This window comes from Beta vulgaris, chromosome 9, assembly GCF_026745355.1.
Source record: "Beta vulgaris subsp. vulgaris cultivar EL10 chromosome 9, EL10.2, whole genome shotgun sequence".
In the NCBI taxonomy this organism is placed as follows: Eukaryota; Viridiplantae; Streptophyta; class Magnoliopsida; order Caryophyllales; family Amaranthaceae; genus Beta; species Beta vulgaris.
This window is the reverse complement of record NC_079210.1, coordinates 37,085,420-37,101,763: the sequence shown is the minus strand read 5'-3', so window position 1 is coordinate 37,101,763 and position 16,344 is coordinate 37,085,420. Positions and strand designations below refer to the sequence as shown.

General features: G+C 41.9%; 1 long non-coding RNA gene across 1 annotated transcript; it reads left to right on the top strand.

The window, feature by feature from the left end:
• Window positions 1-11,351: 11,351 nt before the first annotated feature.
• On the top strand, window positions 11,352-14,689 carry LOC125493266 (uncharacterized). The gene is made up of 2 exons (XR_007269774.2): window positions 11,352-11,641; window positions 14,241-14,689. It is a non-coding gene; the product is annotated as an uncharacterized LOC125493266 (long non-coding RNA).
• Window positions 14,690-16,344: the final 1,655 nt, after the last annotated feature.

Below are 16,344 nucleotides of genomic sequence, written 5' to 3'. Positions count from 1 at the left end.
AGCTATAACATAAAACTATTTCCCACTAGTAAGTTCAAAATATGACCCGTTGTGTTACAATTCCTAAGGAAAAACTCAAACAAACCATTTTTTTTATCTCGCGAGCTCTCATATTTAGCATACCTCCAAAACAAATCAATATCACATCAGTCCTTTGCTTATCTTTAATATGCTTTGATAAAAAAAATCAATTAAGTTGTGAATAGTACTATGAACTTTGACAACATATCTGCAAAGAAAATAAAAAGAACAAATATCTAATGTATCATTCAAGGCAAAATTTTATAAAATGATACAAAAAAATATATCAATTTAGAAATGTTTCGGCTAAAAAACTAGTCAAAACAGTAATGTATTACGGGTGAGAGTCATATCCCGAGTTGGAATATAATCCCGAGTCTTGTCGCTTGAAGTCCTGCAAAACAAGGAAAACTAGCCTGGGGATTTTTTCGGGAAAGCCCCTCCGACGCTCAAGTCAGTGACAGGATAGAGAGAGAAAGTGATTGATTCTAGAGAGAGATCCTCTAGCTCTGTTGGGTGAGAATTCAATACTTGTTCATTGATGAGATTGTTGGTATTTATAGTGTTGGGGGGATTTCCAAACAAGAAACCCTTTTGGGGGACACCTTGTTAATGAGGAAAGTTGTTCCCTTTTTATGGTAAAGATGTTTTCTATCTCAAGGAGCTGGTGGGCCCTTTGGGAGCATGTGAGGCTGATCCTCTGGATGGGATTTGTAAGACACCCTTGGACTAGAGTATGGATCTAAATAATTAGCCCCACGCTGGATAACTGACTGTGAGACGACACTTCTTGTCCAGGGCTGTTGTTCAGCGCAATTTTCAAGTAGTGTATGATCCTTGAAAACCGGGTGGATCCCGAGATAACCCCCTGGAGGGTCTGACCCTAGAAAATCCCGAGAGAAGGGAAAAATCCTTCCCCGAGGGCGCGCTTGAATGAATCCTAAGATAGTGCTTTGGGGGCCAGAGCATGCGTGACCCCGAGAGAGAGAACACCCTTATTCCCAAGAGTTGACCCTGAGCAATCCCGAGAGAAGGGAAAATTCTTTCCCGGGGAGTGCGCTTAAATGAGCCCCGAAATAGTGCTTTGGGGGCCAGGACCTATGTGACCCCGATAAAGGACACCATTCTTCCCGGGAGCAGACCCTAAGCAATCCCGAGATAAAGGAATAATCCTTCCCCAGGAGTGCGCTTAAATCATCCCCGAGATGGTCTTTGGTAGTCCCGCCCAAAACAACCCCGAGTGTGTAAGGGTATTGATATGATTAGCCATCTTTGGTTAGTACTGAGCCTCTTGGACTGGCCAAGTGGTGATGATCCAACTCGGGGGATAATGAGCCCTTCTTATGAGGATCCCGAGTTGGGTGTGATGGTGCTTAGTCATTTTTTGGCTAAGTACTGAGCCTCTTGGACTAGCCAAGTGGTGATGATCCAACTCAGGGGCTAATGAGCCCTTTCTAGGAGGATCCAAGTTGGGTATGATGGTACTTAGCCATTCTTTGGCTAAGTATTGAGCCCCTTGGACTGGCCAAGTGGTGATGATCCATCTCCGGGGTTGATGAGCCCTTCCTTTGAGGATCCCGAGTTGGGTATGATGGTAGTTAGCCCTTCTTTGGCTAAGTACTAAGCCCCTTGGACTGGCCAAGTGTTGATGATCCAACTCGGAGGCTAATGAGCCCTTCCTATGAGGATCCCGAGTTGGGCGTGATGGTACTTAGTCATTCTTTGGCTAAGTGTTGAGCCCTTTGGACTAGCCAAGTGATGATGATCCAACTCGAGAGATTATGAGCCCTTCTTATGAGGATCCCAAGTTGGATATTTATGTGCTTCCATGGTTGCAACCCCGACATGGATAAACGGGTTATTGTTTCTTTAGTTCTGACTAATGTTGTACTCGGGAAGAATTGGAGATAGTCAAAATATTTGGTCGGTGTTAAGTGATTGATTATTGACCTTTGACCGTTGACCATGGTCATTGATCTTTGATCGTTGACCTTTGACAATTGACCGTTTGACGTTGGTCCTTGGGGATAATTGGGCTTTAAGCTTGAGGCTGTGTCCCAAGGGCCTCTCGCTTTGTAGCCCAAAATTTTTAAAGCCCGTTCAAGGTGGTCCAGGGGTTGTCGTAACGTAGAGATGGGGGGAGTACTTATATATAGAGGGAGAGAAGCTTCATTTCATTACTTCCACTCATTTGTGATTTCTCTCTCTACTATACCTCCCCATTCTCTCTCTACACTTTCCTGTTCTTTCTTTGCTCTGATCTCAAGTCCTCTAAATGCCCATATCAGTTCATTCCCGACTGTGACTTTTTGAGAAGGTACGCTCTTCCTTAGAAAATAATTTGATTTCCATATTTCATATTTACAGTAGGCTTTTAGGATGGATCCCGAGTCTGATCCCCATGATCCCGCCTCCCCACCTCATAAATTATCCTAAGAGATTCGCGGGATTGATGGGTTTTTGGTTAGCACTCAGGTATCATGCGAGGACCCTTCTTTGATTCCCGAGGTAGTTCCTTTGCCTAGCCCCCTTAGACTCATTAAGCAAAGAGGATAAGAGGGTGGTTCCCGGTACTTGGGAGATTTATGTAGCCCATAGGCCCTGTAACTCTAGCTATCTGGACTGGCTCCTTTTGGACATGGTGGTCATGGTGTCAGAGGAGGCAGAGGACAAAGTCCCGACTATCTCTGGCCAAGAGTTCCCTCCTTTAGACCTCGAGGGTGGTCCCCATTCTTATTATCCCGACGTCATTTTTATAAATTACATGGAGCGGAATGCTAAATATATAGGGACCAAGTTTTGGATCCAGGACCCTTTCTTCGCCGTCAGGTCCAAGCATATTGAGTCGGTGTTGACCACTCATGTAAGGTGTGTGTATGTATACCATTAGAGCATGCAAATGGGCCTCAGGTTTCCCTTGCACCCCTTCATCAAGGACCTCTTGAACCCCTACCAATTGATACTTACCAACCTACTTCCCAATAGTTGGTTGACCATAAACGGGTTTATATCTTTTTGCAAGCTTCTCGGTGTCTCCCCGAGCATGCGCATGTGGCGTAACCTTTTTACCCTTATGCTTGGCCTGGCTGATGTCCATGGTCCGGGATGGTTTTGCTTCTAGTCTTGAGCGGGCTATAAGGTGGTCCGGGACGCAACCTCCAATAAGAAAGGGTTCAGGCGGACGTTCTACCATATCTACACAAGTAGTCAATGGAGGATCCCTATTCTTCCTCCCGAGGATGGGCCTCAATTTCGACTTAACCAGACGGTCCCTGAGATGTCTCAGGAGGAAGCGGTAGTGGGAATCGATCTTTCCACAACCCCGAGGACAGCAGCAAGGGACCTTGCTTATGTTCCCTCGAACTGGTTGCCCACTCGCTATGAGATGCGAAACGAGATGTTCCTAGCAGCAGTGGGATTCAGTCGTAGCTGCAATAAGGGTAATTTCCTTATCAAATATGTATGGATTTACTTTAATACTAAAATTTTGACATTTTCGTTGTTTCATCTCTTGCCCGACACCGACTTGACCCAACGATGGCGGAAAGGTTTATCGACAGTGCTGCTTTGGCTGCCAAACTCATGGTCGAACTCGATGCAAAGACCATATCGAACCCCCGCCTCCGAAGGTATGTCATATTTCTTGGATAAACACCTCCATTGGATCCCGCCTTGTGTTAACATTTCTCTTCCTTTTTGTCTTTAGGACACCAACACCAAGAAGGCCAAAAGGCCTCACGTCCGCTCCCGGAGTTAAAGGGAAACATGGAGAAGGCGCAGGCCATCAAAAAAAGTTGTGTTTAAGGCCTCGGAGAGGGCCTCTTCGGGTGTTTCCTCCGACAGCAAGAGGAAACCCGAGGTCGAGCTCGATGATCAATTGATCGCTTTCGAGGAGCCTCTCCAGAAGTGATCCCGGGAGGACCAGATTGGGTCCAACGTGCCCTTTACTTCTATCACTAGGCCTCGGAAGCTGGCAAGGGTAAAGAACGTTGTTAAGGCGATCTATACCAACGTTGATGATGAGTCCCTTCCGGCCCTAGGCGACGGGAAAGTTAGCGCTCTTTACGAGCCTTGGCTTGAGGTAAGTGATCAGGTATGACTATATTTCTATCCAGTATTTTTGTATATTTCTAACGTGCTTAATTTATGTTTCTAGACCTTCATTCGCATGAACTCCGTCCTCAACCACCGAACTCAGTTTGAGGAGGGTGTTGTTGTCTTCACCAAGGAGGTGGATAGGCTGACCAACCAGGTCTCTGACCACGAGGCTGAAATCGTTAAGCTCAACACCGAGCTTAATGATCAAAAGGAGACTTTTGAGAAAGCTCGGACGATGGTGAACGAGGTGAATGGCTGAAGAAGTCCAATAAGAAGATCAGGGTCGACCTTGATGCCGTCCTCATTAAGCATAATGCTTCTCAGAAGAGGGTCGAGGATCTGAAGGTTTGACTTTTCGATGCTGAAAAGAGGGCCAAAGGCTTGAGGCACAAGCTGCAAAAGGCCTGCTCCCAACTCAAGAAAGGGCAGTCGGAGGAATCGCTGTCCTTGGAGGATTCCCGAGGGGTTGGCTTTCATTAGCAAAATGGCCACCAACTCCTACCACATGGCTGTTAGGGAGACAAAGGAGCGCCTCAAGGGAATCCTTATTGGTCCCGACTCCTCTCTTAATTGGAACGACGTCGAATCTGAGTTCGACCGTCGTGTTGCTGAGGAGAAAAAGAAAGAGGTGTACCAGAAGAAGGATTCAGCCAAGAAGGAAGAGGTAGCCCAAACTTCTACCTCTAAAGCTTCTGGTGCCATCCCCTAGTCAGCCAATGTAGATGCGGGGTAGCCAAACCCTCGGACTTCTGTTTCTGGTATCGCTACCCCGAGTCCTACTATTACTCCTACTTAAGGAGCTTACCCCAAAGTTCATCGGTCGAGGAAAAGCTTCAAAGATGAAGATGGTACGGGTAGTATTGATAACTCCCCCGACAAGGCTCTGGCTGCTTAGATCCCTCTCTTCTTTTGTACTTAAATTTCATACTCCGGGAGTTCTGTTCCCTGAGGTCTTTTAGGTTGTACTTTTTATTATATTATTCAATGATAATTATATTATTTTGGATGAAATTTCCCTGAGAATAATTCCCGAGTAATAGTGTGTTTATTTCATTTGATGCAACTATAACATAAACCAACTTATTCATTACTTATTGTAATAGTGTCAAACTCTAATGAGTACTGCAGGTTGCCCGAGTTGTGATGTTAAAAATAAATCGTAGGCTCAAGTGTGGCCAGGTTTACAAAATATTCCGCCACCTCTAATAAGGAATAGCAGGTTAGCCCAAGTTGTGGTTAACTAAGTGTTGCTCAAATGTGGCCTAACACAAATGATGGCTCAAGTGTGGCCAAGTTACATTAGAGTTGTTTAGTTGAAGTATCTCTTCATTTTGTCTGCATTTCGAGGCCTGACTAGCGGGGTTCCTTCTAGAGATTCTAGTTGGTATGTTCCCGGTTTGATCACCTATATGACTTTGTAAGGTCCTTCCCGCTTTGTCCCGAGCTTTCGCTTTACATGCGCCAGTCCTGTTGCTTCGACCTTTATAACTATCCAGTCGCCAATATGAATGGGTCTGGCCTTCACCCGAAGGTTGAATTGTCTGAACACTCGTTGCTTGTTGGGGATTGATCTAAGCAGGATATTGCCTCTTGATTCAGGTAGTAGATCAAGGTTCACCCTCTTTTCCTCCTCGTTCGTGTCGTGCTCGTAGAAAATCATCCTCGCGGAAGGTATCCCAACTTCAACCAGTAGGACAGCCTCGCTACCATAGACTAGGTTGAAAGGCAAATGTCTCGTGGTCTTTTTCACTATGGTTCCTGCTGACCAGAGTACTCTCAGGAGGTCGTCAATCCTGGACCCTTTGGCCCCCTCCAATGGTTTCTTAATCCCATTATGCAATACTTTGTTTGCAGCCTCTGCTTGACCATTTGTCTGCGTTCGAGAAACTGCTGACAACCTATGAATCCCGAATCTAGAACAATACTCCCGTGTTAACCCGCTATTGAATTATCTCCCGTTACCCGAGATGAGTGTCCTCGGAATAACGAGACGAGTGATTATGTTCTTCCATATGAATTTCTGAACTTATTTGTTGGTGATGGAGGCAAGTGGTTCTGCTTCTACCGATTTGGTGAAGTAGTCGATGGCTACAAGTAGGAACCTCCTTTGCCCCGATGTTGCGGGAAAGGGTCCTATTAAATCCATCCCCCACTTATCAAAACGTAAAACTTCTTGTATGGTTATTGTAATGGGGTTGGTCGGGGCCCAAGGAATATCTCCGTGGAGTTGGCAATTCGGACACTTCTTTAATAACTCAATGGCATCTTCCTTGAGCGTAGGCCAGTAATACCTTCAAAGGATGTAACACACTTCAACAAAGGGTGAGTGTAGGACTTTTTGTAAAAGTTCCCTTCATGTCAAATGAACCGTCCCGACTTCTTCTTTAAGGCTTCTGCTTCCTTCTCTCTCAGGGGTAGCGTGTTGTCCCGTAGGTAGCTTATGATTTCCTCCATCCAGGTATTTTTTCTATTTAAAGTGTGGATTTGGAGTGATTTAATGCTCGGTTGTTCTAGGACTTCCCAGATGATGGTTCGTGGCGTGAATCCTTCCGCCAAGCTTGTCATACGAGCCAACGCATTTGCTTGCTAATTTTTCGATCTCGAGAAGTGATGAATGTTGAATGAGGACATCTGCCTGATGAGATCTGTTTCTTATTGAGGTACATCCTCATATTATCCTCCTTAGCCTCGTACTCCGCTTAGACGTACCCCATTATAAGTTGCAAATCGAATTTGGCCATTATTGCCTAGGCTCCCAAGTTGATACAGATCTAGAGACTGAGGATTAGGGCTTCGTATTCCGCCTCAATGTTAGAGGCCAGAATGTTGAATTTTACTGCGTATTCCATCTTATCCCCGAGTGGGGGGTGATTACCAGTCTGGCACCACTCCCCGATTTGGTGGCAGAGCCGACTACTTGTAGTTCCCACGATACTATCTCTTCTCTATCAATGGGTCGGGAGCTCCATTCACTAATGAAATATGCTAAGGCCTGGGCCTTGATTGCTCTTCGAGGCTCATACTTTAGTCCGAAATCCGCTAATTGATCCACCGATTCGGTCAGCTGCGTTGAGTGATTCTTGTTTTCGATCATTTTCCTGATAGGCTGTCCGATGAGAACCTTGATGGGGTGTGCTTGGAAGTATGGTTTCGACTTTCGACTTGCCATTACTAACGGAAAAACTATTTTCTCCGTCTGGCTATATGGAGCTTCATCCCCTCAGTATGCATGATTGATGAAATAAACCGGGTGTTGAGTCTCTTCTCTCTCTGCCACAAGCACGAAGCTGAGAGCATATTCTGAGACCGATAGATAAATGTAGAGTGTTTTCCCTCGGCAAGGGGGATATGAGCTTGGGTAAGGTCGCCAAGTGTTGTTTCGGCTGTTGGAAAGATTGCTCCGCCTCGTTATCCAATCAAACTCGTTCCTCTTGAGCACTCTGAAGAAAAGTAGGCTCTTGTCCGCTGAGCAGGATAGGAAGCGGCCCAACACTACTAGGCACCATGTGAGCCTCTTAACTTCTTTTACATTTCTTGGAGAGGGCATGTTCAAAATTGCATTGATTTTGTCGGGGATTGCCTCAATTCCCCTCTCATCCACCAGGAACCCGAGGCACTTCCCCCCTTTCACCCCGAACACACATTTCTTCGGATTCAGCTTCATGCCATGGCGTCGTAGGGTGTTTAGAGTTTTTGCCAGATCCCTGATGTGGTCCACACTCCTCTTCCTCTTGACAGTCATGTCGTCCACGTATACTTGTATGTTTCTCCTGAGTTGCTCCTCAAAGACCTTGGTGATTGTTTGTTGGTAGGTAGCTCCTACGTTTTTTAGCCCGAAGGACATCATTTTGTAGTAATAGCTGTAAAGAATGTAGTGTGTATTTGGTCCTTTTCCGCCATCAGGATCTGATGGTATCCTGCATTGGCATCCATAAAGCTGAGCAGCTTGTGACTGTTGGTTGAATCTACTAGCCTGTCAATATTTGGATGGGGTTGATTATCTTTAAGACGGGCTTTGTTTAAGTCAGTGAAGTCAACACACATGCGCGAAGCTCCGCTATCCTTCTTTACCAGTACCACATTGGCCAGCCACTCTGTGTATTAGCACTCCTTAATGATTCACGCCTCTAGCAACTTCTTGACTTCTGCAGCTGCTGCTACATTCCTCTCAAGCCCTTGATGCCTTGGTTTCTGCTTGATGTGGCGGAATCCTTCTTTGATATTGAACTCGTGGGATGCAAAGTTGGGGTCCAGGCCCTGCATGTCAGAGGTGGAGTAGGCAAACACATCTTTGTAATCTTGCAAGGTATTGCTGAGTTTTTCCCTAATCTTGGGACTGAGGCTTGTGCCAATCCTCAACACCTGCCCGAGGTCTTCGTCGATCACTACTTCTTCATCCTCATTGAGCGACTGGGGTTGCTCTACGACTTCGGATTTTCAGAAATGTAGACCCCGAGACCAGTGGAGTGTCTACAGGGTCTTCTCTCTTCCTCTTCTTTTCATTAAGTTCCTCCTATGTATTCATTTTGAAACTGTTTGTATAACACTCTCGGGCAGTTTGTTGGTCCCCATATATTTTCTTGACTTGTCCTTCATCTGTGTTTGTATTATAAGAGTAGCTGGTATACCGAGATGGCCGCTTTGATCTTGTTCATTGTGGGCCTACCCATGATGGCATTGTAAGGTAGCGGCGTATCGACCACCAGATAGTCTACTAGTAGGCTTCTTCCCTTCCCTCTCTCCCCCGAGTATTACCGCCAGTTTCACAAACCCGAGAGGATAGACAGATCCTCCCCTCAAAGCCTATTAGTCGCTGGCTGGTCCGGGTAACATCCTTCTCGGTGTACTTAAGCTTGCGCAAACAGTCTAGGGTACTAATGTAAACTGAGAAACCACTATCGACTAAGATCCTCTTAACCTAGGAGTTGGCGATTTTCATTTCTATCACGAGGGGGTCGTCATACCACGGTACAAGATTATATGATAGTTGTCTTCATTCTGATTTGGGATGTGGATGAGTCGGTATGAATGTGCCGGTCAGGCTCCCCAAACGTTAACTGGACACCCCACCTTCACTCGCTCAATTTCTAAAACATGCTTCTTCATTGCTTGAAGGCGAGCCTTGCAGGATCGACCAATTGGGCCGCCCGAGCCATGGCCTCCTGCTATCACCTGACATATCCGTCGGTGTTATCACTGTCATTTTTTGTTCCCTTCTCATCTCGTGAGTGCTTGATGTATCAATTCAACTTTCCTTGATCGGCTAAGTGATTTAAGGCCTTCTTCAGTGCCCGACAGTCCTTTGTGGTATGGCCACATTCCCGATGATACTCACACCATAGTCTCTGATCCCTCCTTTCCTTTGAGGTTCTTATGGGGGAGGAATGGGCAATACTGACTTGTGTTTCAGGTCAAGGTAGATCTCGTGTCTGTTTCTGTTGAAACGGGGATCATTGCCATTATCCGCAGCTCTCAAGAGAAGTTGTTGGTTGTTCTTTGCGCTCTTGTTGGATTCCCGGTAAGGGATTTCTTCCTTTCTCTTCTTTGACTTCTCTCCGACAGGCTTGCAAATGTCTAAGGCCTTGATGAACTTTTGAGCCCGACTCATGGCTTTCGTGAAGGTGGTGACTTCATTCTCCACCAGGGACCATCTGAACTTTCCAAGCCAGAGTTCCGACATTAAGGCGGTGAAAGCCACCCCATCTTGAAGATCAAAAATCTTCAACAACTCTTCACTGAACCTCTTGATATAGTCAGTTAGGCTTTCGTGCTCATGCTGCTTGATATACATTAAGTGAATGCTTGTCTTCTTATGTCAGCGTCCGACGATGAAGTGTTGGTGGAACAATGCTTCTAACACTGAAAAGTTGGTGATAACGCCAGGAAAGAGACCCGAGAACCAGCTGAGGGACAATCCTTTGAGGGTTGTTGGGAAGTACCGACACCTAGAGGCATTGCACCCAATTTGCACACTCATCTGGGTTTTATAAGCCGCCATATGATCCTCAAGATTGTTGTTACCCGAGTATTGGCTCGATCGAAGGTACTTTAAACTTTTCCCGAATTAGGGACATCCATGATCTCCCGATTGAAAGGAGTCATAAAGTTGAGTACTCCTCGGTTGATTAGGACGGGAGTCTTATTTCGGGGGGTGTCCGGAGTCTCCTTCGTCCTCGACCCTTGTCTTCTTGGACCTGAGGGGGGATCCTTCTCTCCTCCTCTGGGGGATCCGAGAGTGAGCTTGTTCCTCTAGATGAGTCTTTTCTCAGACTGCTCTTCTTTTGTTGTTGAGTAATTTATTATCATCCTGCTCCATCCTTCGCCTGTGATTTTCCTCGATGATCCGTCGGTCGTCCGAATTCAGTGTCCTTTCAGAGTTAGCCTGTCGGGACATCTCTCTCCTCGCTCGTTGGCCGTCCCGGGTAGGAACGTGAGCGATGAGACCATTCATGTCCCGTTCTTCTGCCTGAGTAATCTCTCAGGGTGCCCCTTGATTTAGTTGGGGGATTCGCTCTATGAGCTCCTGTAAACTTCGCTGCAAATTAGCGTTCAGCTGCTAGGTTATCCTTTCTATATCATCCATTGTTACGGGAGCCGAGTGAGATGGTTCCTAGGGGATGGAGTGCTCTTCATTTTAGGGGGTTGATCCTTCATCGTCTATAGCCAAGGATTCGACTAGCACGTGGGGTTGTTGGGACTAAATCGGTGTAGGTTGACGCGAGAGAGAAGCTCAGATTGTCTTCCTTTGGGGTGCCATGTTGCTCTCGATATGTGACTTTGAGATGTAGTATCCCCATATACGGCACCAAACTGTTTCGGGTAAGAAACTAGTCAAAACAGTAATGTATTACGGGTGAGAGTCAAATCTCGAGTTGGAATATAATCCCGAGTCTTGTCGATTGAAGTCTTGGAAAACAAGGAAAACTAGTTAATGACAGGCTAGAAAGAGAAAGTGAGTGCGTCTAGAGAGAGAGATGCTCTGGTTTTGTTAGGTGGGAATTCAATACCTGTTCATTGATGAGATTGTTGGTATTTATAGTGTTGAGGGATTCCCAAACAGGAAACACTTTTGGGGAACACCTTGGTAATGAGGAAAGTTGTCCCCTTTTTATGGTAAAGTTGTTTTGTCTCAATAAGGAACTGGTGGGTCCTTTGGGAGCATGTGAGGCTGATCCTTTGGTTAGGCTTTGTAAGACGCCCTTGGACCAGAGTATGGATTTAATCATGTGAGAATAGCATGTATATGTGAGAATACCTAGTTATATGAGAATAAACCTCTGCCCTTGGATCATTCTAATCAAACGGCTCACAATTACATTTTACTAAACGCAAAAAAAAAAAATCACTTCCTAACATACAGTAGCTTCACCTACTATAGCAAAAACCCACAATTCCGTCCTCCATTGAAGCTCAAACAAATTCAAGTAGCTCGACTTACTATAGCAATTTAGCAATTTCGTCCTCAATTGAAGCTCGGCAAGATCCAAACTTCTGCATTGAAGCTCGAACAAGATTCAAACTAGTATTTTTTTGGCTCTATTTTTCAGTTATATCTCAGAATTTAGGGTTTCAATTTCATAATTTGAGGTTGTTATTTTGAAATTAAGCTATGAAAATGTGATTATTCTAAGTTTGCCTATTTGCTTTAGTTTTTCATTTTATCTCATTTTGGATTTAGAACTTTATAAGGTAAAAGTTGAAGTGCTCTAAACTTCCATACTTGTTGCGTAATATGGTGTTTATGTGTTTTAGCTTGACTCCATGTTTAAGCTAGTGGTGATGGATGATGTACTTATAAGATAGTGGTGATGTACATTTAAGCCATTGGTGATGTATTATTCAGCCACCATTAGTTATATCATTTAATAATGAGTTATGGATAACTAATGTGTATCTTGAGATTATTGATAATGTAAATATAGATTATTAATAATATTCTGATAAGTAGCTTGAGATTATTGATAAGGTAAAAAGGGTTGTTTAAGTTGGAAGTTTCGACAGTCATATTGAGATAAAAATAAAAATTCGACAAAAACTAGTTGGATGATGCATTCTTTTTGCTGATTGTGAGACTCCAGATGGTTTAACCAGGAGCAAAAAAAAATATGGGCATATTGTTCTAGGCTTCTAGCTGTTGTGTCTCTTGTAATAGTGGGAAAGGGCTAAACCTTGAATTTAGAGTGCACTTTTTTTGAATAAGTTCTGCAATCCAAGAATATGTTACCTATGAGTAAACTTATTGAGCTTATTATGTTGTTGTTATTTGCATCAACTTGATAAAGAGCACTGGAAGAGTTTTTGAAGTAGAAGCACAAATATTGATGCCACTGCTCATGAGATAAGATCCAGATATGGATAAGAATTTCTTAATTCTGTGATGCAAGTAGGCTTTATTTATATGACTTTGGCCTCACATCCTTTTTAATTGCTCTAAGTACAAAATTATTGCTCCTCGTCAGTCAAGTTTCGAATTAAGTCTTGGTGCCATATTTGCAATTCAATTCCTTACTAACCTTTCTTGAAATAGTCAGAATAACATGCTAGGTCTCTTTCTTTAGAATCTTATCAATGGATGTAAGCTTGATAAGCAGATCGCTACTGAAAAATGTTGCTGCACATATCTTATGAAACTGTTATTTTTTCTTTTTCTTTTTTAATGGATTCAGGTGGACTATAATAACTCTAGCTAGCTACCAATATACTTTAAGTGACTAGAATAACTAAGATTGGTGTATAATTAACCAATTAATTCAGACCTATTGGCAATGATATAATATTTTTATATGAGTTAATTGTTGGTGTTCTGTAACCTCGCATTGGGCATCTCTTGGTGCACAAGTTCTCCCTATGATATAATAACACAGAACAGAATTTACAACAATACAGACTAGCTATATTTTCCCAAGAATTAGCTGAAACTCCAACAAATTCTCGAATTGACAAGCATTTATGTTCTAAGATTTGAGTGAATGAAATTACATCAATAAGAATTCTCGTATGATCCTTAATGGAGATGTCCTCGGTTTGTTTATATGCAATTGGGGATATTTGAAGGCCAATCTCCAAGTTTGCATTACCTATTGCTCTGCATCAAATCGTGTGAGAAACATTATAGTTTTAACAACTTTAAATATATGGGATCCCTATATATTGATTCATCGTATAGAAGTAAGCGATGTCTCAATCCCATAATAAGGATATAACTTTATTTGTTGCTACCCTAGGCTGTCATCAATACTCCAGGTCTATTATATAAATTGGAATGACTGATCCGAATTAAAGGTATGGGGTTGTTTAGTTCCCACGTAGCATGCATATGCATAGCTAATCAACTCTTCTTACCCTAGTTGCAATCGATCATCTTAAGTGATAGAATAGTTACCCTGTAACTAATACTATATCAAAATCTTGGCTAGAAGTTAGTCAAGATGAATAAGTTAATGCTAAAAAAAAGGTTTCTAATTTTGGAGAAGAAAAGGTTTGTGTGAAGGCAGCGGTGAAATATTCTTCAACATGAGGTTGGTGGCTCTAGATTTTTACTATAGTTTGTGCCTAGGATTACTGAATTGTCGATGGAGCAACACTATAAGAAAATATATAGGTGCTTTTGAGTCTTTTATTGCAGAAAATTACAATGGTTCAATGTTATTTGAAATTTCTCATATATGAGATTCAATATACTTATAGTGTACCTATGATGTATGTGTGGTAAAGATTTGATGTACATGTGATGTATTGGTATATGGCTTTCACATCTGTGTGTCTTTAGCTTTTAGCTAGCTAAATATGATGTGTTGGTATTTGTACAGATTGACTTATTATAGCTGAGTAGGAAACAAAATACAGAAGAATTTTTTTTGTGAATGCAGGAAGGAGTTTTGCCTTAGAATAGCTTTGGAACGATGCGGTGTTATTTCACTTTACGTTTTTCGACCTTTCGAAATTTCTACTTCAACAAGTTCTATTTGCAACCTATGCTTATTTTCAGAATTATTGGTTACTTGAGTGCTTGCTTCTTCCTACTTTGATCAATATTTAAAGATTAATTATGTATGTGCCTTGTTTCAGTGTCGGCAAGACAATAACCATACTTAATATCTTACCTTATTGTCTTATTGCAGGTGTTTTTATTAATATAGTTTATTGTACCATTAATAATCTGCATTCGCAGGCTACGACTTTTTCTAACCTTTTGGCGTCAAGTGGTGATCCAAGAGCCGGAAAGATAATCAATTTCAACCTAAAGCTAATCAAAATGTGTTGGAGATTGGAGATCATATGAGCATATTCATATTGTTCATGGCGGTATTTATGCAATGATGTACTCAAAAATGTTTATGGGGAAAGGAACTTCTTCATAGGATTCTAGCCTAAGAAAAGATCTTCAAGGATGACTTCGGATGGTCAAAACAATTATGTTTCAAGAATGCTAAGGTGATGATGAGCGAGTGACTTGAACACCTTCATGTATTTGGGAGAAATTTGCCAAATTTTTTGTAAAGAAAGGAAAAAAATTTAGACTTTTACAAGTTTAGAATCTCTAAATTATATATACAGAGAATTTCATGTATGCAGGGTGTTTCTTTTTGGAATTTAGTTGTGCATGAGATTTGAGATCAAAAAAAAATTTCCCTTCTTGTAGTTGTGTTTATCAAACTTTGTTGTTGCTATTACTTTATGTGTTTCAGATTCTAAAACAAAAGATTTGTAATTGGTGATGTACTTTTAAATCATTGGTGATGTAGTTTTAAGTCATTGGTGATGTACTTTTAAGCCACTGTGATGTACTCTAGGAAACATAATGATTCATGTCTCTTACAGAGCGTGTGTGCAAGATTCGGCAATTTTTTTGTAGCACCTTTTTCGTATTCAGTTAATTGTTCTTCACCAAACATATAAGGGTATCTCGATCGACACTAGTTCTTGGTTTTCCACTGTACATAGTATTGTTAGTAACCAAATAAAATCATATTTGTGGAGAGGAGAGGCTTATTCAAACTATTAATTAGTATTGTTGGGGCACTCGATTTGATCTTTAGATGTTTAGATATATTGTAACAGTAGCTCAAGTTAGATAATGAAATCATACCCAACAATTTAAGAGAAATAGAGAGATAATAAGGGAAGAAAGCAAACGAAAGAGAGAAAGAGAGAAACAGAAAGGATTTTATTAATTACAAACACTCATACATAGTATATCTATATATACAAATATTTGATAAGTAAGTACAAAGGAATTACAATCCAACAACTCTTGTCGTAGCTAATGTCTTCAAATATCTATTTAATAACTTTCCTTGATTTCAAAAATAGTGCTAAGAAATCTTAATTCATGGTTCTAGTTAGGAAGACAAAAGTCAGCACAACTTTGGTCTCCAATGACGCTTTCAATATTGCCCATCCCTGCATAAACATATTATCATATAGTAAATCTGCATTAAGATAAATCAAGCTAAAAAGAGATAAAAAAGAACAAAAGACTAATATTTTATTACCTCCTTAAAAAAAAGATAACATGCTTACTGAAATATAATAATAATTTCTTATAATCTGATGCAGGGAACCCCGCTTCGAAGCTCAAATCGTAGGGTTTGTTAAAGTAAGTGACATCGCATTTTACCATCTACATGTTGCAATTTGATCTTTCGAAAGATTTAGAATCTTAGGGTATTGACTATCCAAATCCTATTATTGCTTACCATCTAAAAACGGATTCTCCTTCTTTGAGGAATATCTGTCAAAACACTTCCATTCATGGTTCATATGGTTGTCATTTCCGAAATTGTATTGGAGGATTCACAAAACACATCCTCTAATCAAATACCCCATTATGTTTGATACAGGAAAACTAGTTTTACACTTTAGGGGGCCAAAGACGATGAACCAATTAACAAGACAGAATTGCATCTGAGACATGAATAAAGTTAATCAAGCTAGTGAATGGAATTAGTAATTAAAGAAGCTGCCAAATACGCCTGATCTTATGCAAAATCATTGAGAATGGGGGAAGTTGCGGTTACAACCAGTCTACCATGCTCTAAAATTCATCTATGATTCCATGGGACAATTATATATACAGCTCCTCGCACTCTATTTCCCAACTAACTTAAGCTTATATCTCACTCCTACTTACCACCATGAAACATAAAATCAGAAGTTCAGAGTCCTGTCAACATTCCATAAACAATGCTACATAAGTAACCGGCTTCCAGTAACAACAAAAAC